The sequence below is a fragment of the Gopherus flavomarginatus genome, unplaced genomic scaffold, assembly GCF_025201925.1.
Source record: "Gopherus flavomarginatus isolate rGopFla2 unplaced genomic scaffold, rGopFla2.mat.asm mat_scaffold_34_arrow_ctg1, whole genome shotgun sequence".
NCBI lineage: Eukaryota > Metazoa > Chordata > Testudines > Testudinidae > Gopherus > Gopherus flavomarginatus.
The window spans coordinates 4002505-4025063 of NW_026115061.1; the positions used below are offsets into that span (position 1 = coordinate 4002505).

Genomic DNA, 22559 nt, shown 5'->3' on the forward strand with positions numbered 1-22559 from the left:
AAACCGTTTATCCTGCATGCTGATGCCAGTTTGGAGGGTCTGGGAGCAATCCCGTACCAGGAAGTGGAAGGAAATGTAAATCTGTAGGCTTTGCCAGCTGAGGACTGTCTGATAGCGAAACTCGCTATCCCATCCACCAGCAGCAGTTCTTGGTCTTGAAATGGGCCATCACTGAGAAAGTTCGAGACTCCTTGTGTGGTGCTCAGTTTCAGGTGTGGACAGAGAACAATCCACTGACTTATGTGTTAACAAGGGCTAAGCTGGATGCTACAAGGCAGAGATGGGTGGCTACTTTTGCTAGCCATAACTTTGCATTCAATCCCAATGAGTTGGTACAATAGAGAATGTGATTTTTCAGGACCACCAATTCATGGCTGGGGGGAGGATATAAGCAGGGTGAGAATGAACTCTACCCTGACATCTGTTGGTGATCTGTTGTAAAGGCCTTTTGTTGCTGATGTGCATGGTCACACCCACCCCGCATTGCATGATGGGGGTGCTTGTCCAAAAGGTCATTTCGGCTGCTGTGGGATCCCCAGTCTCTTTCTTATTAGGGCAGGGGTAATAAAGTGCAGTTATTCCAGTGATATGAATCAAAGACAGTAGAACGGAACTTAGCAGTTCATGATTTTGGGACTCAGCCGAACCTACAGAAAACTCGTTAGGCAAGGGACATGGGTTCCAAAGCATAGTGAAATTAAAAAAAAAGAAAAGGAATGTTTGTATGTAGTATTATGGATTTCTTATGAACTTTCTGAATGCACATTTTATGTATTTTATACCTCTCTAGTTTAACAGCAGAGCCTTTTACAGTTCTAGTACATATTTGGTTCTATGCCACAGATAAAATCATTAATGACCAAATGCAATTTTTAGACGTACTTAAGTTGTTGAGCTTTAATCTCAGTTCCACACTGAAAGTTGTAAACAACTCCATAGTTGGGGAAAATGTTCCTTACCACTCAGACAGGAAGAAAATTTTGCAGATTGGACTCTAGGAGATCAGCTGTGGGACACAGCTTTTGTGACACATGAACTGTCTCTGCAGCCAGATTATTAGTCACAGGTCAGCAGGTGGGTTTATGCAAATTCTAGACTCTGTGACCAGAGCTGAGAGGAGGGGGCACAATTTTTGTGGCACATGCACTACCTCTGCAACCAATCTTTGCTATTTCATTCCATACCGCCACACACACACACAGAGTAGCCTTTTACCTCTCAGAACCAAAACGTACCCTGAAAGAAATTGAACAGCATAAGCTTAAGACAAATGACTGCAGCATTAAAAATAATTCAAAAATATTCAAAAAGGCTTGCTACCTTTACATACCAGGAACAGCAAAAAAGAAACCAGCAGGCTCAAACCAAAAAGCACCAAAAAACATCCATTACTACTTCCCACAAACTTTAGGTGTTCAGAACCCAGACTCCTTAATGGTGAGTATGTTTCAGGCGAAGGTGAAGCTCTCAGGCCTCAAATGCCAGGTACAGTTACTCTCTCCTTGATCCAAAATGAACAGGAAAATACACTGCATTACTCCTGCCCCAATAACAAAGAGACTGGGGATCCCACAGCAGCTGAAATGACCCTCTAGACAAGCACTCCCATCATGCAATCCGGGGTGGGTGGAACCATGCAAATGACAGCAGCCTCAAAAGGCCTTTACAACAGATCACCAACAGATGGCAGGGTAGAGTTCATAGCGACTCTGCTTAAACTAGATTGTGGAAAAGATTAAAAAACACTGAACGTTCAAACTCACCAAATGCAGGTCAATCCATCCTCATCGTCCTATCCGCTCATTATACTCCACACCTGAACTTAGCCCTCACATGGACAACATATCCTCCTAACTCAGTGTCTGTACGTTAACCTTTTACCCCCAGTCGGGGCTATTGCAGATTATGTATTCCTTATGCCACCCGATCTTAAACCGAACTTTGCACACCCTGGGTAATCTGTACGTTGTTCCCTGATCACCAGAAACTTCTGCTCCTAAACACCGTACCGTACCCTTTTTTTTTTTTGAACGTCATCTTAATAAAATGTTGACATTTGTTCGAGATCCCGGCTCCCTGTTCCTTTGCAAGGCATGTGCGTTTGCTCTGGGTTTTAGTCTGCTAAGACAGCGAGGGGGGCTGATTGAGTCAGAGGCCCTTGCCTGCTGCAGACACGGATCTAAGGCTGAACCTCGTCCCCCACCAGATGAAGGCTTAACTGAAAACAGTTTAAGAAGTGCTCCCATCTCCAGCACTCAGCTACCCAGCTCCCAGTGTGGTCTGAACCCCAAAGAGATCCCTTTTACCCTGTAGATGCTGTAAAATCCTGTGACCAGGGCAGCTGCATAGCAGCCTGCGCATCTGCCTGCCAGCGCGAGAGCACATAAGGCACTAATCCGGATAGTGCCGGCTGGGTGGCACGGCTGTGAAGAGCCAGCAGAGTGCCGCAGCGGAAGCATGCTGGGCCCATAACCCAGCGGTCGATGGATCGAAGCCATCATCTGCTGTGTGTGTTTGTTTCTTTTCCCTCTGGGCCTTCCAGCAAGGCGGTGACCAGCAGAGCGACAAGAGGTGGCTGAGGCGGTGGCCTGCCAGAGAGCTCCCTGGCACCTCTGGCTGCCTGGGCTGAAGGCAAGAGGAAGGTCTGGCTGTGGTGAGGGCCTCCTGTCCCAGAATGAGGCTGCAGTGCTTCCTGGTCCCCTTTTCCCACCCACCCCGGCGGGCTGCGGGAGAACACGAGGGAGGCTCTCGGGGTGCTAGGCAGTGCTGTGTGGCTGTCAGGGGAAAGAGCCGAGGCTACCGACTCGACCTGCCATCGGCTTGCGTGGCTCTGCGCGCCGTCAGCCGGGGTGGGCCAGGCTGCGCACGTGACTCAGGCTTGGGCAGCATGGCTGCTCTTTCCTGACGAGGCATGAGGCAGGCCAAGAGCTTTGCACAGCCTACAGGGAAGTGGGAGGGAGGCGTCTTTGAGCAGGTGTGTCTCTTCCCCTTCTCCCTTGCCGCTTTGGCGGAGGTGGGAAGGCAGCAAAATGTTCCCGGCTGAAAGTTTTTGTGCTCGGCCTCGTGGATTAAGCCTGAGCCTCCTGCACCGCTGCTGGGAGATGGGTTTCTTAATGGCATCCAGCACGCTCTTTGGGCCACCAGCTGAAAGCACTGAGGCCAAGAGGCATCAAAATGAGATTTGGAGGCTCCATGCAGGCCTCGGGGAAGCAGCACGGGGTCATCGCCATCCCTGGGTGGGCTTGAACCACCATCCTTTCAGTTAACAGCCAAACGCACTGACCCATTGCACCACAGAGACATGGACAGGCAAAGCTGTTTGGAGCACAAAAGTTGAGAATCAGCTCAGGCTACGTCTACACTACAGCATAAAATCGAAATTACTAAAACCGGTTTTATAAAACTGATATTATAAAATCGATTTTATGCGTCCACACTAGGGCACATTAATTCAGTGGTGTGCGTCCATGGTCATAGTCTACCATCTATTTCCAGAGCTGTGCATTGTGGGTAGCTACATTAAAGGAATGAGACCAATAACTTCAATTTCCATCCACACTAAACCTAAATCGATATAGTAATATCGATTTTAGGGTTACTCCTCTCGTTGGGGAGGAGTACAGAAATCTATTTTAAGAGCCCTTAAAATCGATTTAAAGTGCCTTGTAGTGTGGACGGGTACAGAGTTAAATCGATTTAACGCTGTTTAAATCAATTTTAACTGTGTAGTGTGGACCAGGCCTCAGGGTACGCTCTAGCATATGCATGCAGCTCTTAGACAAGCAACAGCAAGGAACTGGACTGGCATGCAGTGAAAGTTCTGTGGGAAGGAACTGAAAAGAGCACGGGGGCTGCAGTACAGCGCTTGCATACACTTTCTTTGGCCTGTTTTGCTGGAAGAGTTAGCAGGGCAAATTTTTTAGTCACAGGTCAGCGGGTGGGTTTATGCAAATTCTGGCCTCTGGGACCATAGCTGGGGTGGAGTGGGGGCCAGGCCCCCACAACTTTTGTGGCACATGCACCACCTCTGCAATCAACCCTTGCTACCTCATTCCCTAGCAACACACACAGAGCAGCCTTTTACTTCTCAGAACCAAAACGTACCCTGAAACAGATCAAACAGCATAAGCACCACTAACAACAACTCAAAGAGATTCAAAAACGCCTCTGTCTTTACACACCACGGACACCAGGAACAAAACCGCCACAACACCAACAAACATCCATTCCAGCCTCCCACAAGCCTTGGGCATTGGGAACACAGACCCCTTAATGATGAGTACTTTTCAGACGAGGGTGAAGCTCTCAGGCCTCAAATGCCAGGTACAGTTACTCTCTCCTTGATCCACAACGAACAGCAAAATACACTGCATTACTCCTGCCCCAATAACAAAGAGACTGGGGAGCCCACAGCAGCTGAAATGACCGTTTGGACAAGCACTCCCATCATGCAATCCGGGGTGGGTGGAACCATGCAAATGATAGCAGCCTCAAAAGGCCTTTACAACAGATCACCAACAGATGGCAGGGTAGAGTTCATAGCGACCCTGCTTAAACTAGATTGTGCAAAAGATTAAAAAACACTGAACGTTCAAACTCATCAAATGCTGGGTCAATCCATCCTCATCGTCGTATCCGCTCGTTATACTCCACACCTGAACTTAGCCCTCACATGGACAACATACCCTCCTAACTCAGTGTCTGTACGTTAACCTTTTACCCCCAGTCGGCAGAGGCAGTAGCCAGTGGGGGGAGGTAGTGCAGGAGCTGCGGGGAAGGGACACAGCCAGGGGGAGGGACTGGGCAGACTGTAGGGGGCGATACTCAAAGGCAGTAGCATGCGGGGGAGGCAGGGTGGGAGCTGAGGGAGGCATAAATCTAGGCCTCAGTGAACCAAAGCTCTTCCATGTTGAACTCTACTTGATCTAGAAAGCCTAGCAGCTGTGAAATGAAATGTGTAACAGTAAGTTATCAGTTGCAGCACAGCTAAAACCAGTCTAAAGCAGTGTTATGTATTCCTTATGCCACCTCTCACAGAAGTGGGGAGGGGCCTGTGGGTTGGGATTGAGAGGGCTGTGGGTAGGGGATAGGAGGAGGAGAAGGGTGAAGAGGAGTAGGCTCTGGTTGGGAGTGAGGAGTCAGTGTGCATAGGAGGGACTGAAGTTTGGGATTGAGGGGCACTGGGAAAAGAGGGGACATGGGTTTAGGCTGAAGAGCATCCTCGTTTGGGGATCCAGCAGTACAGGGGAAGGCAGCAGATGATTGTAATTCCTTAGGTATATTCTGTTTTTCTATGTGTGTGTGTGTGCAGGAGAAGGAACATGCTAAATGCCCAGAGGCCTTTATTCTTCCAGGCTGCAAGGACAAAGGAGCTGTCAGGAAGTTGCCCCTTCAAACCCACACACAAAAAGGTCCTTCTGAGGAAAGGGAAAATCCTGAAGAGAAAAAGTAACATCAAAGAGGACTCCCAAAAGACACTCTAAGATCTTGGTGAATAGCTTTATCACCTGACCAGGGACTTGAACCCTGGACTCCTCAGATTGAAAGTCTGATGGTCTACCAACTGAGCTAGCCAGGCTCACAAGAAACAAAAGTAAGTTGGTGCAGAGGAATAGCTAGTGAAGAAAACAAGTGCAAGAAACAATAGGGGAAACCTGCTGCTCTCACTGGCCTGGTCAACAATACGAGTTTATATTGAATTTAGCAGCATTAAATTACATTAACCTTGCCTCCATCCACACCACAAAGCCCTTTATATCGATATAAAGGGCTCTTAATACCGATATCTGTAACTCCTCCTCGACGAAGGGGAAGTAGTGCTGAAATCAGGTATTGTCCATGTCGGATTAGGGTTAGTGTGGCCGCAATTCAATGGTATTGGCCTCAGGGCACTATCCCACAGTGCACCATTTGTGACCACTCTGGACAGCAATTCTGAACTCGGATGCACTGGCCAGGTAGACAGGAAAAGCCCCATGAACTTTTGAATTTCATTTCCTGTTTGCCCAATGTGGAGCGCCTGATCAGCACAGGTGACCATGCAGTCCCAGAATCAAAAAAGAGCTCCAGCATGGACCGTATGGGAGATACTGAAACTAAGGATTTTTCTCAGCTCATTTCACCACCCACTATCCTGCTGGGGTTGAGTTTATCGCAGGTGTTACCCAAAATTCGGCCAGCTAGTTAGTGTAGGGAGGACTAATGACCCACCAGAGTTTGGCAGAAAGCAGTCGGTTTATTATACTGACAGCTAGGCTCAAAAGAAGAAGAGAGGGGGAGCGTCACACTCACTACTTGCATACTCATGCTCCCAGGACAGACACAGCACTGGAGATGTCAGGATTCTGCAAGGTAAGTCTCCCACAGCGCAGCTATGGACGGTGCGATGAAGGTAAGTCTTCCTGAGACACAGTGAAATACAACGCAGAGAATTACTGGCCAGGCGGTCACTGGAGGTACAAGCTTGTGAGTGCTCTCCTGAGCACATGGCCCCTTCTCCTTTTAAGGACCTGCACCTAACGTTCTGCAACTAGAGATGACTTGGCAGCATCTGGTTGGTCACACTCCACCTTGGTAAGTGTCCATGCTCTGGGGGTGTGAGTGCTGCCTAATTAGAGTCCCAGACACCTTGTCTACCTGGAAGCTCTTCTGCTCTTTGTCACGGAGTGTGGGGGAGTCTGGCCCTGCACCCCTCTTCCTGGGACCCACAGTGACTCTTAGCCAGCCAGTAAAACAGAAGGTTTATTGGACAACAGGAACACAGGTTACAGCAGGGCTTGCAGGCACAGTCAGGACCCCTCCATCGAGTCCTTCTGGGCTTTCAGGGTGCTTGGATCCTAGCTAGGATACCCTGAATTCCGCTCATCCAGCCCCAAGCCCAAACTCAAACTGCTTCCCTCCTGCCACTCCCTTCCTTTGTTCCCCTTCCCGGGCAAAAGTGCTGACCTTTCCCCTCCCTTACCTAGCTCAGATTACAGGCTCTGGTATCGTCCATCCCCTAAAGTCCTCCCCTGCTCTGCCATTCCCCACACAGACAGCCCCTACTCCATCACATCTCTCCCCCCTTCGAGACTGAACTGAGCGGGGTCACTCTGACCAGTGACCTGGGGAAGTTCAGGGCCCCCTCTCCGGGACATCGCGTCCGCTATCAGTTGGCACTTCCCTTCACATGGACCACGTCCATGTCATAGTCCTGCAGGAACAGGCTCCACCTCAGGAGCTTGGCGTTGGCTCCTTTCATTGGTGCAGCCAGGTCAGGGGAGAGTGGTCGGTGTACACGGTGAAGTGTCGCCCAAAGAGATATGGCTCTAGCTTCTTAAGGGCCCACACCATGGCCAGGCATTCCTTCTCGATGGCCGCATAGCTTTGTTCCCGGGGTAGCAGCTTCTTACTCAGGTACACGATGGGGTGTCTCTCCCCCTTTTCATCCTCCTGCATTAACACCGCCCCCAGTCCCGTGTCTGAGGCGTCGGTGAACACCATAAAGGGTTTGTCAAAATCTGGGTTTGCCAGAACTGGGCCTCTAACCAGAGCCTCCTTCAGCACCTGGAGAGCCTGCTGGCACTGCTCAGTCCAGATCACCTTGTCTGGCTTCCCCTTTTTGCATAGTTCAGTGATGGGGCCAGCTATGGCACTAATGTGGGGCACGAACCTTCGATAGTACCCTGCCATCCCAATAAAGGCCTGGACCTGCTTTTTGGTTTGGGGAGCGGGCCAGTTTCTGATCACCTCCACCTTGGCTGGTTCCGGCTTCAGGCAGCCGCTCCCCACCCGATGGCCCAGGTAAGATACTTCAGCCATCCCCACCTTGCACTTCTCAGCCTTTACTGTTAACCCAGCCTTTCGGAGTCGGTCCAGGACTTGTTTAACCTGGGACATGTGGTCCTCCCAAGTCTGGCTGAAGACGCAGATGTCGTCAATATACGCCACGGCAAAACTCTCCATCCCCCTCAGTAGCTGATCCACCAGGCGCTGGAAGGTGGCCGGCGCTCCCTTGAGGCCGAAGGGCAGGGTCAGAGACTCGTAGAGCCCCAGAGGGGTGATAAAGGCCGATTTCAGCCTGGCATCTGCGTCCAGCGGCACTTGCCAGTAGCCCTTTGTAAGATCCATAGTGGTGAGGTACCGAGCACCTCCCAGCTTGTCTAGGAGCTTGTCAGGCCTGGGCATGGGGTAGGCATCAGATACGGTGATGGCATTGAGCTTTCGATAGTCCACACAGAACCAGATTGACCCATCCTTCTTGGGGACCAGCACCACTGGAGAGGCCCAAGGGCTGGAAGACGGCTGGATCACCCCCAAAGCCAGCATGTCCCTGACCTCTCTTTCAAGATCCTGGGCAGTTTTACCAGTGACCCGAAAAGGGGAGCATCTTATAGGGGGATGTGACCCAGTCTCCACCCGGTGGACAGTCAAATTAGTGCATCCAGGCTGGTTAGAAAACAGCTGTCGGTATAGATGCAGCACCCTCCTGATCTCAGCGTGCTGGCCCGGGGTCAGCTGATCCGAGAGGGGAATCGCCTCCAGGGGGAACCAGCTTTTGTCCCAGGGAATAGATCCACTAAGGGGTCATCGCCTTGCCCCTCCCAATGTCCACACACGGCCAACACCACATTCCCCCTGTCATAGTATGGTTTCATCATGTTCACATGGTACACCCGACGGTGATGTGCCCGGTTTGACAGCTCCTACCACATAGTTTACCTCATTCAGTTGCTTGATAACCTTGAAGGGCCCTTCCCAGGCGGCCTGGAGTTTGTTTCTCCTCACGGGGATGAGAACCATCACCTGATCCCCGGTGGCGAAGGCACGGGCCCGTGCCGTGCGGTCATACCAGACCTTCTGCCTCCTCTGGGCTCGGGCCAGATTCTCCCTGGCGAGGCCCATGAGCTCGGCAAGTCTTTCCCGGAAGGTCAGGACATACTCCACCACTGACTCTCCCTCGGGAGCAGCCTTCCCCTCCCATTCGTCCCTCATCAGGTCTAGAGGCCCCATTACCCACCTTCCATACAACAGTTCGAAAGGTGAAAACCCGGTAGATTCCTGGGGTACCTCCCTGTACGCGAACAGCAAGTGAGGTAGGTACTTGTCCCAATCCTGCGGGTGCTGGTTCATAAATGTTTTTAGCATCATCTTCAGCATCCCGTTGAACCTTTCCACCAGCCCGTTGGACTGGGGGTGATACGCTGAGGCCCAGTTTTGCCATTTCTGCCATAAGGACCGGAGCAGGGCCGACATGAAGTTGGAGCCCTGTTCCATTAAGACCTCCTTGGGGAACCCCACCCGGCTGAAAATTGTCAGCAGCGCATCTGCCACTGTGTCTGCTTCGATACAGGACAAGGCACCGCCTCGGGGTAGCGAGTAGCAAAATCCACCACCACCAGGATGTATTTCTTCCCTGACCGGGTCGTCTTGCTGAGGGGTCCCACTATGTGCATGGTCACCTTCTGGAAAGTTTCTTCTATGATGGGTAAAGGCCTCAAAGCCGCTTTCCCCTTGTCCCGGGCCTTCCCCACTCTCTGGCAGGGGTCACAGGATTGGCAGTACTGTCGGACCTGGGTGAAGACCCCAGGCCAGTAAAAGTTCTGTAGCAGCCTCTGCCTGGTGCGCCGGATTCCCTGGTGCCCTGCAAGAGGGATGTCATGGGCCAGGTACAGCAGCTTGTGGCGAAACTTCTGGGGAACCACCAGCTGCCTCCTGATTCCCCCATGACTCTACTTCCCCTGGGGGAGCCCATTCTCGGTATAGAAACCCCTCCTCCCACAGGAACCTCTCCTTGCAACCTCTCCTCATGGTCTGTACCGCACTAAGGTCAGCCCGGTCCCGGTGCTTCCGCAAGGAGGGATCTTTCTGCAACTCAGCCTGGAACTCAGCAGCTGGGACAGGGATGGGGACCGGCTCTCTCTTGCTGGCTGGGTCTGAGGCCGTAGCCCATCTGAACCATGCCCCTGGGCGTTCCCTGCTCCCTGGGTTAAGGTCCTGCACCTCGGGTCAAGTACCTTCCCCGTTGTCATGGTGCAGTGCCCTTTGCTGACTCTGACTATGAGTCACGACCAGGGCACTCTGGGTGTTACTAGGCCAGTCCTCGAGGTCCTCTCCCATTAACACGTCCGTGGGCAAATATCGGTGTACCCCCACATCCTTGGGGCCCTCCTTGGCCCCCCACTTCAGGTGTACCCTTGCCAAGGGCACCTTGAATGGGGTCCCACCCACGCCCATCAGGGTCAGGTAGGTGTCGGGCACCATCCGATCTGAGGCCACCATCTCGGGCCGGGCCAGCGTCACCTCTGCGCCCATGTCCCAGTATCCAGTGACCTTCCTCCCATCTACCTCCAGGGAAACAATGCACTCTTTCTGGAGGGGCAGCCCCGCGCCCACCCGGTAAACAAAAAACCCGGAGCCTGGAGCATCCACAGGTGGTATGTTGCCAGCCCCCCTTTCCTGGGAATGTAGCCCCTCCTCCGATTGGGTTTTTACCCAGTCCACCCTCTGCGGGTTGGGTCTGCTTGGTCTATCCCTGAGCTTGGGGCACTGGGCCTGAATGTGGCCTCGTTGGCCACAGCGATAGCAGCCCATGTCTCGTGTGTCCCCTTGAGTGGGTCGGAGGGACCTGACGCTGGATGTTCCCCTTTTGGGGGGGTTCTCCATAGGCCCCCTTTGGGAGGTCCCATGATGACTCTCTCTCTGCGTTGAGGCAGGCCTGCTCCTTCGAGACTCCTCCCTGCCATCCCCTGCCCAACTGTCCACAAATTGGTCGGCCAGCTGGCCTGCGTGCTGTGGGTTCTCCGGCTTCTGATCCATCAACCACAGCCTCAAGTCGGACGGGCACTGCTCGTACAGGTGCTCCAGTATGAATAGGTCAAGCAGGTCTTCTTTAGTTTGGGCCCCAGCTGTCCACTTGCGGGCATACCCCTGCGCCTGGTTAACCAGTTGTAGGTATGTGACCTCACGGGTTTTACGCTGCGTCCGGAACTTTTTCCGGTACATCTCAGGAGTCAGCCCAAACTCGCGGAGCAGGACCTGTTTGAGCAGTTTGTAGTCCCCTGCCTCTGCCCCTTTCAGTCGGCTGTACACCTCCACGGCTGTGGAGTCCAGTAAGGGGGTGAGAACTGCGATCCTGTCTGCAGGGTCAACCCTGTGCAGCTCGCAGGCATTCTCAAAGGCCGTCAGGAAGGTATCTATGTCCTCTCCCTCCTTACGCCGGGGCAGCAAGTGCTTATCAAAGCTCTTTGTAGGCTTGGGTCCCCCCTCACTCACCGCAGCCGGGGCCCCACTGCTCGTCAGCTGGGCCAGGTCCAGCTCATGTTTACGCTGTTTCTCCTTCTCCTCCTGCTCATGTTTACGCTGTTTCTCCTTCTCCTCCAGCTCTCGCCTCTTTAACTTGAGCTCCTCCCGTTTCAGCTCCCTTTCATATTCCAGCCGCATCCGCTCCACGGATGCCGAGCATCGTCGCCGGGAGGATCCCCTGCTGGGGGGTGAGCTTCGCCGGGAGGATCCCCTGCTGGCCGGGGGTGGGGTCACGGTCCCCTCAGTATTCACTGGGCTCCTCCTCACCCTTCCCCTAGGCGTAGGAAGGGAGGGTCTTGGGAAGCCATCGTCCGCCAGCTGACCACTCCGAGCGGGGACAGACACTGGTGCCTGCGCTGCATCTGCCCGGCTGCTTCCCTCAGAGACAGGGCTCCGTTCATTCATGCGGTCTGCCTGCTCCAGTTGGGCAATCAGCTGATCCTTGGTGCATCTCCCCGGGCGCAGCCCCCTCTGCTTGCACAGCTCCACCAAGTCGCACTTGCGCCGCTTGGCATACATCTTCCTGCTGGCCACTCACAGGCCGGGGTGCTCGCCGCTCCCCATGGTTTCCAGGGGAAACCCTAGTGCACCAGCCCTTCTTGAGGTCACCACCTCTCTGCCAGGGTTGAGCTGTAGACTCCTCCGCCCCTGGGACTGCAATCCCCCGGGGGACCCTGTTACTGCAAAGTCCTTCTCACTGGGCACACACTCCCAGGGGTTAATCACCCCTTCGTTTTACTGCTCCCCAGTCACTTACTACAGGAAGCGCCGTCCATGGGGTGCAGTATCTCCCGCCGCTGCCACCAGTTGTCACGGAGTGTGGGGGAGTCTGGCCCTGCACCCCTCTTCCTGGGACCCACAGTGACTCTTAGCCAGCCAGTAAAACAGAAAGTTTATTGGACAACAGGAACACAGGTTAAAGCAGAGCTTGCAGGCACAGTCAGGACCCCTCCATCGAGTCCTTCTGGGCTTTCAGGGTGCTTGGATCCTAGCTAGGATACCCTGAATTCTGCCCACCCAGCCCCAAGCCCAAACTCAAACTGCTTCCCTCCTGCCACTCCCTTCCTTTGTTCCCCTTCCCGGGCAAAGGAGTTGACCTTTCCCCTCCCTTACCTAGCTCAGATTACAGGCTCTGGTATCGTCCATCCCCTAAAGTCCTCCCCTGCTCTCCCATTCCCCACACAGACAGTCCCTACTCCATCACACTCTTCAGCCAGCCCATTCATCCCTCGAGTAGTCCAGGAGGGAGCGGGAGGGGAAAAGCCACTTCACAGGCATTCAGAGAGGGAGAGGAGACAAAAGTGGGAGCAGGGGACGTATAACAGACCTTTTGAGCATAGAAATCACTGCTGCTCCTACAACAGCAGGGACACGCCAGTAGGAGCTGGGAACATTAAGCCCTCATGTTTCTGCCTGCTTTCAAAGCAAAGACCTTCTGCATGTTAGGTAAACGTGATAACCACTACATTACAGAAACTTTGTCACAGGGTTCTGCCCCTCCCTTCATAAGGACATAAGAATGGCCATACTGGGTCAGACCAAAGGTCCAACCAACCCCACATCCTATCTGCCAACAGTGCCCAATGCCAGGTGCCCCAGAGGAACTGAACTTAACAGGTAATGATCAAGTGATTTCTCTCCTGCCATCCATCTCCACCCTCTGACAAACAGAGGCTAGGGATACCATTCCTTACCCATCTTGGCTAATACCCATTTATGGACTTAACCTCCATTAATTTATCTGCAAAAAGAAGGAAGAGTACTTGTAGCACCTTAGAAAATGAACAAATTTATTTGAGCATCAGCTTTTCTGGGCTAAAACCCACTTCATTGGATGCATGCAGTGTAAAATACAGTAGGAAGATATCTATCTATCTATCTATCTATCTATCTATCTATCTATCTATCTATCTATCTATCTATCTATTCACAGAGAACATGAAAAAATGAGTGTTGCCATACACACTATAACGAGAGTAATCAGTTAAGGTGAGCTATTATCAGCAGGAGAAAAAATCCGTTTTGTAGTGATAGGATGGTCCATTTCCAACAGGAAGGTGTGAGTAACAGTAGGGGGCAAATAAACATGGGGAAATAGTTTTACTTTGTGTAATGACCCATCCACTCCCAGTCTTTATTCAAGCCTAATTTAATGGTGTCCAGTCTGCAAATTAATTCCAATTCAGCAGTCTCTTGTTGGAATCTGTTTTTGAAGTTTTTTTGTTGTAATATTGCGATTTTTAGGTTTGTAATCGAGTGACCAGGGAGATTGAAGTGTTCTCCGACTGGCTTTTAAATGTTATAATTCTTGACATCTGATTGGTGTCCATTTATTCTTTTACGCAGAGACTGTCTGGTTTGGCCAGTGAAGGAAGGGGCTGGATTCAATGGTTCCTTCCAATTCTAGGAGATAGGGTACATCCATTTTCTTTTTTTTTTTCCTTACTGCACATCAGACCTAGGACTTCTACCCAGCAGTTCTTGGGGCCGTGGGACAGAACTGAGCTTCACTGGCAGCAGTGAGGGAGAATGGTTGGGACTGAGCTGTCTGGGGAATATTTTAATCCTTATTTAATTTTCAGAGGATTAAATCAATGCAGCTTCCACTTCTCCGTCTTTCCCAAGGAAATAACGTTTCTGTGTGAAGTACCCAAACCTTTTAACAATAAGAAGTGAAATGAAATGGCCACATGATGGCAACAGAATCTAAGAAATTTGTTAGTCTCTAGGGTGCCACACGTACTCCTGTTCTTTTTGAGGAAACAGACTAACACAGCTGCTCCTCTGAAACCTGAGAAGCCATGTTCTTGTTCAATAAGCATTGAAGCTGAAAAGGGAGATGTTTTCTCTTTGACTTCTAGGCCCCCATCTCTAATCCACTAGACACCTCTTTCCTCTCACAGCCAGGAATAGAACCCACAGTCATGTTAATAGCACCCTGTGGGCCTGCTATGAAAGAAAAGCTCTGAAACCCCTGTGCTGTCCCATCACTTCTTTGCTTAAGCTGCCCTTGAAACCCAATGGGGTTTCCTTGGGCAGTTTTGACTCACTCTCAGAAAGGGTGCAATTTTAGGAGCAGGTTCCAAATAGTGAAATTAACCAGCCAGAAGGAGCAGGAGATGTCAGTGTAGGAGCCATTGAAATAACTCTGCACTTACTTAGATGCAGACATAACAAGCTCTATGGATGGTAAACTTACAGAGACTCTGCTCCTGCTCATGAACTAGCAGCCCATGACCTGTAAACGGCTGCCATTTAAATGCATCTGAAAGTTACAAGGAACAATGATCTGTGTTACAGGAAGGTTAACATTTGTTAGAGCCCCAATTGATACTGTGCGCACAAAGAGAGGTTTGAATGTGTCACAGGGAGTTTGGTAAATCTTGGTTATTTTATTTTTGTAACAGGCTCCTATCCATCTCCAGTAGAGTTTTCAGTCCCAGTGGCAACTTACTTACCAAATCTAATAGAAACTAGTCCATTCCTCTCAAGTGGATGTGTTTCTTGTTCTTCTGCACATTGTAGCCCATGGAGGCCAAGGACCCGCAAATGCGTCTTCATGTGCCTTTGTTTAATTGATGAAAAGAAACCTAGACACTTAGAGGATTGGAACTGATTTCAGCAGAGGGACATGTTTGCTAGGTTTTTATTCATTTGCACAGGAAAATGTTGAGTGTGTCTATTCATTTCAGGGATCCCTATTTAGTGGAGCTCCCGAACATATTGGAAATGGAATTACTTTTATTGAAAGAAGAGGTTGATAAGGGAGCACTTGGATTTGAACTAAGGACCACTTGATCTGCAGTCAAACACTCTACCACTGAGCTATACTCCCATGATATTTACAAAGGCAAGTCAGTGATCTTAAGGATTTTGAACGACTGGCTCTGCCTCAGAGAGCTCCTTTTCTATTCTCAGACCACAGGGTTTTTAAAAATGGGGTTTGATTAAACTTTATATACACATGTAGACACCATAGCTTGCACATACACCAGCATAGCTTCCCCCAGTGACATAACTACCACCTCCCGGGGAGATGGATTAACTGCACAGACGGGACAGCTCTCTCCCCTCCACTTAGAGCATCTTCATTATTTTTAAATAGGTGGGAAATAACCTCCTGAATGGATAGGAACCAATTTATCAAATATTGCTGTGTCTGCATTCAATATGGGGAACTGGTCATATTGGGCTAGGTTAGTAGGAGCATTGCAAGCAGATGGAGGGAAGTGATTATTCCCCTCCATTCAGCACTGGTGAGGCCACATCTGGAGCATAGCGTCCAGTTTTCGCATGCCCCCCAATACAGAAACAAATTGGAGAGAGTCTAGGGGAGGGCAACAAAAATGATTAGGGGACAGAGGACTTACAAGAAGAGGCTGAAGGCAGGGCCGCCCAGAGGGGTGGCTGGTGGGGCAATTTGCCCCAGGCCCTGCAGGGGCCCCCATGAGAATATAGTATTCTATAGTATTGCAACTTTTTCTATGGAAGGGGCCCCGAAATTGTTTTGCCCCAGGCCCCCTGAATCCTCTCGGCAGCCCTGCCCAGACCAAGGTGCTGTCCCCCCACTCCACCCCCTTCACTCATCCTCCTCCCTCTGAGGCCCCACCTGTGCTCTGCCCTCACTCCCATTTGGCCACTTCCCACTCCTGCTCTTCCTCTTTGGCTGAGGCCTGCTGGTCCACCTTTCGCTCGCTCCTCTCCTCCCTCAAGGCCTCCTCACGCCTCTCCACCCTCTACCCCAAGGTCTGCCTGCTGCCCACACCTCTCTGCCCCCTCCCCTGAGACCCACACTGCCCACACTTCTCTATCCCCTCCCCTGAGACTCACCCTGCCCATCGCTCACACCTCTCTGCCCCCTCCCGAGACTAACTCTGCCCACTCCTCTCTGCCCCCTCCCCCGAGACTCACCCTGCCCACCACCCACACATCTCTGCCCCTCCCCTGAGACTTGCCCTGCCCACTGCTTGTACCTCTCTGACCCCTCCCCTGAGACCAGCCCTGCCCACCACCCACATCTCTCTGCCCCCTCCCCTGGCCTGACCTGCCCACCGCCCACACCTCTCTGCCCCTCCCCTGAGACCCACCCTGTCTCCTCTTTCTTTTGTCATCTGTTGTTATTCCTTGAAACATCAAGGATGGAATAAAAAGCTGAGTTTACTCCAGTGTGAGGAAAGAAAGGAGCCACCAACCCCCTGGCAAAGCCCTGGGGATATGACGGGAAGGGGACTGTCTGAATGAGCAAGGCAGGAAATGGACAACAAGCTACAGCAGCGTCATTAACCACGAACACACTCTGCTCATGCTCCAGCCAGAAGGGAAAGGAGCAGGAATTCTTGCTGTTCAGCCATGGACACACTTACACAACGGCACAGCAGTGTGTGTGTTGTGGAAGCTGGTCTGAGGAAACCACTGGAATTGATCACTCAGTGAGAACAGAACTAGAGTGCAGTGAGAGCCACAGGTCAAACAAGTAGTTGTGGTTGAGTGGTTAGGGCAATGGGCTAGAAATCCATTGCGGTCTCCCTGTGCAGGTTCAAATCCTGCCAATAATGGAGGAAGTTGTGGTTCTTCAGTTTTGATGGAGCTGAGTCTTGTCTCACTCAAGCTGTATCTACATGAAAGAGTAATGTGGCTTTAGTTAAAGTGTTTTAATTGAACATCCTGTGTCACCAGAGCACATCCATGCTAGCATCTCTTGGATGGCCACAGAGAGTAGTGCATTGTGGTAGCTATCTCACTGTGCAACTGGCTGCAGGGTGCTTTGGGAAGGGTTTGCAATGCCTCACGGGCTGGTACAGCATCACATGATACAGTTTTCTATCCCATTGTTCTATGGGCATCCTACTAGATTGCCAGCTGCTTTTCAACTGCAATGTGCGTGCTGGGGTAGAGAGCGTGTGTGTGGGGGGAGGAGAGACAGTGTGTGTGTTGCGGAAGAGTGAGTGTGTCGGGACACTGTCTCTAAGTTCAGACAGCGGCTGGAAGCAACCAGTCCTGAGGCAGGGAACAGCCCCGACATCAGCCCCCCTTCTCTCACTGGCTCAACTCAGCACAGCACAGCACTCTCTGTCACACACACACACATACACGTACACACTGCTGCCTGCTTAGCTCTGTGTCAGGGGTGCTGGAACATGGGGGTTAGAGGGCCATGGCCCCACCACTCTTTGCTGGCTGTTAGGACAAATGATGGAGGAGGGGGGAAGAGTGCAGTCTTGGGGAAGAGGCGTTCTGTGAGTGTGGCCTCGAGGGGAGAGGTGCTGTGAGTGGGGTTCCTTAAGGAAGGAGTGTCATGGGGATGCCACAGTTCGGATAACAGTGCCCCTCCACTGTAAGGAAGCTTCTACCGCCCCTGCTCTGTATTCACAGAGCAGGAGAGAGCAGCATCCACTGCAGTGATTTGCTCCCCGGGGCTCTGGCAGGGGAGCTTGGGAGGTGATTTGAAGGTCCCGGGGCTCCGACCGCAGCAGGGAGCCGTGGACCCTTTAAATCACCAGCCTGAGGAAGACGGGCTGGGCTGGCACAGCGTACTGGCTCTTGCCAGCACCCCATACCGTAACATACCGGCTTACTTTCACCTCCGGAAGGTCCTCACGTGGATTAATAACTGGTTAAAAGATAGGAAACAAAGAGTAGGACTAAATGGTCAGTTTTCAGGATGGAAACAAGTATCTAGTGGTGTCTGTACTTGGACCAGGACTAGTCAACATATTAATAAATGATCTGCTGAACAGTGAGGTGACAAAATTTGCACATGATCCAAAACTACTGGCTTGCTTCCTAGAATGAACGCTCCTTGAGTGGGGTGATCCACAGGGAGTAGCTCAAACCTCCAAAGTGCCTGGCCAGGGGCAAGGCACTATCACAGCAAGGGAGGGGTGTGGCAGTGACATCACAAAGGCCTTTTGCAGGACCTCAGACTATTGGTCAAAGGTGGTGGGGAGGTGATGACCTCACAGAGAGATGCTGACATCAGCCAGGCAGGAGAGGAGCAAGGGGCCAGGGAAACCTCAGAGACCCCTGTGGCTTTGCTTCAGCACGTTTCCTTCTCCAGGTCTCTCTTTGAGGACTGAGAGAGTATTCGGGTTCACGGACGTGAGCGCCAGGAGGAATCTCTTTCGAGTTTTCTCCTTCCCTTTTCCTGATTTTACTAGAAAATAGCCATTCCTGTTTAGAAGGTAAGAGCCTCCTCGAGGTTTGAACCCTGTTCAGTCTGATCCATCTGGTGACAGTTGAATTCTAGGCATGGAAAACACGAGCTTAAGGAGGCAGAATTTTATTCCACACCTGAGATTTTGTCCCTTAGAATCACTGGGGACATTAGGGTTTGTCCTTTTGGTTTCACCTTTTCCTCCATCCATCCGTCTCTCGTATCTCTTTGTCTCTTGCTTCTTTTGTCCTTTCACCTGTTCCCCTCCCAACACCAAGAGTGAGGTAGGTGTGTGTGTGTGTGTGTGTGTGTGTGTGTGTGTGTGTGTGTGTGTGTGTTGCAGGGGAGTGCTCTGTAGCTCGCACTCTGGGAGGTCCACCCAAAAATGTGCGGCTGAGATAGTGCTTGGGCAGTGATCCCCACCAGTGACCTGGCCCGTCCTTTGGCCTCTGGTGAGAACCCTCAGCTTCCCGTCCTCAGTCTCTACCCTGATTGGCTGAGCAGGGGGTTATTGACAAGGAGGAGACTCAGGTCCTTTTTCTTCTCTTTTACGACCAAGTAAATAAGTCATAACCAGTCATATGTTTGATGAATTTTGCTGCTTCTCTGCATTAATTGTCTCTGAGCGGTTCGTGATTCTCTCTAACATTGCAGTTCTCCTCAAATACTTGCTGAATAATTACAGTGCACTGTTGTTGGTCTGGAGCTCATGTGAGAGCACTTTACTCAGGTCATTCCATGTATGAAATTCAAGATCTGATGGTTAGTTTCAAAATCAGGGCTCTTGAGTCCTTTTCCCTACTCTGCCACTGACTGTCTGTGTGACCTAAGACAAGTCAATTCTTCTTTCTCAGCCTTAGCTTCTCCCTCTTTCAAGCAGAGATAATAATGATCCGGTCTTACCTACCTCAACACACACACTGTCTCTCCCCGCACACAAACAGTCTCCACACTGCAGTTGAAAGGCAGCTGGTAATCTAATAGGATGCCCGTGGAACAATGGGATAGAGAAACCTGCATCATTGAAAGTACAGCCAGGAAGACACCACACACCAGCCTTTCCTAGCTGGCAAAAATCAAACCTCCACAGAAAGACCCCTATAGTGTCATACCCCAGCTCCCTAAGCTCTCAGCCACAACCACTTAACACAGGGGCCTTTCTACACTCTGGTTCTGTTCTCACTGAAGGGTCATTTCCAATTGTTTGCTCAGACCAGCTTCCCCAGCACACTCACTGCTGTGCAGCTCTGTACGTGTGGCCATGGCTGAACAGCAAGAATTTTTGCCCATTTCCCTACTGGCTGGATCATGGTTAGAGTGTGTTTGTGGTTAATAATGTCGCTGTAGATTGTTCGTTTCCTGCCTTGGGAATTCAGACAGTCCCTTTCCCAACATATCTCCAGCACATCAGTCCCTGGCTGGGTCTCCTAGGTAGTAGAAAACATCCCTTGTTTGGTGCTGCCAAGGGGAACGTGCAGAGCTGAGATGTCCCTCGGCTTGGATCAAAGGGGGATGTTGGATGGAATTTATCACAGAACCCTCCCTGCTCCCCAGAGCCCCATGGGGAGAATCCAGAGAAGGAGGAGTCATTTCTCCCCTGCACTCCCAGAAGAACTGCTAGGACTCCTTCCTGCCAGCTACTCACCCCTGGATTCCTCCTCCGCTCCTGGGATCTTTCTGCTCCAAAGGCTCCAGAGGCCTGGGGTGGGGAGGGCGTCACTGCACAGTCTGAAACACAAGGGAGGTTTCTGGATTGAAGGAAGGAGCAGAAAATGGAGAGGAAAGAAACAGAGAGAAAACGCCTCATCTCTCTCCCCTCCCCCTCCCAGCAAGAAATGTTCTCAAGGATCAGCGTTAGGGGATATGGTGCCCTGGGCAAAACTTGTACTTTAGCACTTCCCCATCACCCCTGGATGATCCCCTCCCCTTTTCCCCCCAGCTCCTGCACTCCCAATCCTTGCACCTCCTTCACCGCTATCTCCTGCCCCCTCCTGTGCCGTAACCCCTACATTGTGTCCCCTTTGCCCTTAAGTCCCACTGTCCCTTCCTGTGCTACCAGCCACTGCCCCTCTGCTGCACCCCCTTCACCCCTAACCCCTACACCCCCTCCTGCACCCACGTGGGGACAGTGACCTGTGTGCATGGAGCAGCTCGCATTTCTGCCCGCTCCTCCCTGGAAGGCTGCTTCTCCGGGCACCCCTAGGACCTGCGGGGGTGAGGTGCGGGGGCAAGAAGAGACATCATCTGAGTTGCCTGCATCCGGGTCACTTTCCTCAGCCAGGCTGCATAAGGGGAGGGCAGAGAGCAGCAGCTTCTGATGCTCCCCTCACAGCACAGCCCAGGTGGGGAAAGTGACCAGGACGCATGGAGCACATAGTGTTGCTCCTCTCTCCCCCCAACCCTCTATGGGGCCATGGAGGAACACTGGGGCAGGGGAGAGCAGTGAGCACCTTTGCACTGGCACATATTGCCCTTTGACCCCCTGAAGTCCTGGGTGGCTGCCGGAGGGCCCCACCCCTAAGGCCAGCCAGGCTCCCCAGCACAAAGAGCAGAGAACACAGAGAGACTGGCCACACACTGAGCAGCGGTAGCCTGGGCAGCACATAATGGAGGCTCGGGGGGGCTCAGCCTCCCCAAACCTTGTGTCACCAAGAGGCAATGGAGCCCATGACTAGGGGCCCTGGAGAAATTAGGTCCCCCTGGAAAAGTCTCCCCCATGTCAGCCCCAGGGCTGGAGGAGCTCTCACTCCGTGCTACGGCCCGGGGGCTGCAGCAGGGGTGCAGAGCTTCTCTGGTCTTGGGGCCACAGCGGGGCAGGGGTAAAGGAGTGACAGGGTGGGGCTAGTGGGGGAAAGGGTGGAACAGAGGTGACATAGTGGATGGGGCCGTGGGTGGAAGGTGTGGCAGGGGGCAGAGCCACAGACAGAAGTGAGGGGGCCTAGTTCCAGTGCTGGGGCCACTGCACTTGTTCTCCATTTCCCTGGGCTTTGGCATCACTAGCCCCTGCTTAACGTGTAGGGTTCAGTGGTCCCCAAAATGTGGGGCATGACTCCTAGGGGAACAGAGAGGAAGATTCATAGGGGCACCTCAGGGGCTGAGCCAGCCCCCATGGAGGGAGCACCAGTCAGCCCGACTCTGTCCCAGCTGTTTTCCAATCCCACCCTCAGCCAGGGCCCTTGACTGCCAGCTCGGCCTCGACCCCCTTACCCCTGTCTGCACCCCTTTCTTCAGTAAGCAACACCCCACTCCCAGCCCCAGTTTTCAACTGTGGCTCCGAGGGCCCACAGCCATGGATAAGAGGGCACAGTGTGTAATGTTTGGGGATCACTTCTTTAGGGTGACGTTCTGAATCACTTCTATGCAGTCCAATAAAAGCTATTCCTCACCTATCAGGACCGACTAATTATGTTCTGCTGCCCTTCACTCATGCAGGAAGGATAACAACATTTCATACCAGTCAGTGCTAAAGTGATTTGTAACCTGCCACCAGCTAAAACTGGTCATTTTGGGGAAGCGGCCCCATCATTCTGCATACCTAGGCAGAGTAGGCGTGTCTATGCAAACACGGTCTGTTCCTGAAGCCTTTCCCACAGCTGGTCACTAGGTGTGAGGGGGAAGCTCATTCATCCCCTGTTTCCGCTTAGTATTTAAAAACACCTTAGTGTCCCTGTCTCTGCTGGCCTTAGATTTCTCATCCTGTCCAGTTCCTGACATCTCAGATGAGGTGGCCGAGTGGTTACGGTGATGCACTGCTAATCCATTGTGCTATGCATGCATGGGTTCAAATCCCATCCTCATTGGATGCATTTAGTCTTCACTCCTCCTTTCTAGACAACCATCTCCCCCTTTGGTACAATGACAGAGAAAACAATGTTGCTTCCTGCAGACAAAAGCCTGCTCAGAAACCCCCTCACTTTAAATAAAATGTCTGAAACTCAGATTTCTAAAAATAAAATTCTCAAGCCCTGTAGGTCTTAGCTTTTTTATGAGGTTTTATATGAGATTATGAGGTAACAGCCTCATAATCTCCCCCAAACACCCTGAGACCTCCCCAAATTATTAAAACACCCCAATTCTCAGCAAGGCCATGACAGTGACCCACAACTAGAGTGTCTAGGCTAAG

At 51.8% G+C, this 22559-nt stretch overlaps 2 non-coding genes across 2 annotated transcripts; both read right to left on the reverse strand.

Moving 5' to 3' along the window:
* Nucleotides 1-5504: 5504 nt before the first annotated feature.
* On the reverse strand, nucleotides 5505-5578 carry TRNAE-UUC (transfer RNA glutamic acid (anticodon UUC)). Its single transcript has one exon. It is a non-coding gene; the product is annotated as a tRNA-Glu (tRNA).
* Nucleotides 5579-15046: 9468 nt separating this feature from the next.
* On the reverse strand, nucleotides 15047-15118 carry TRNAC-GCA (transfer RNA cysteine (anticodon GCA)). The gene has a single exon. It is a non-coding gene; the product is annotated as a tRNA-Cys (tRNA).
* Between the last annotated feature and the right edge of the window lie 7441 nt (nucleotides 15119-22559).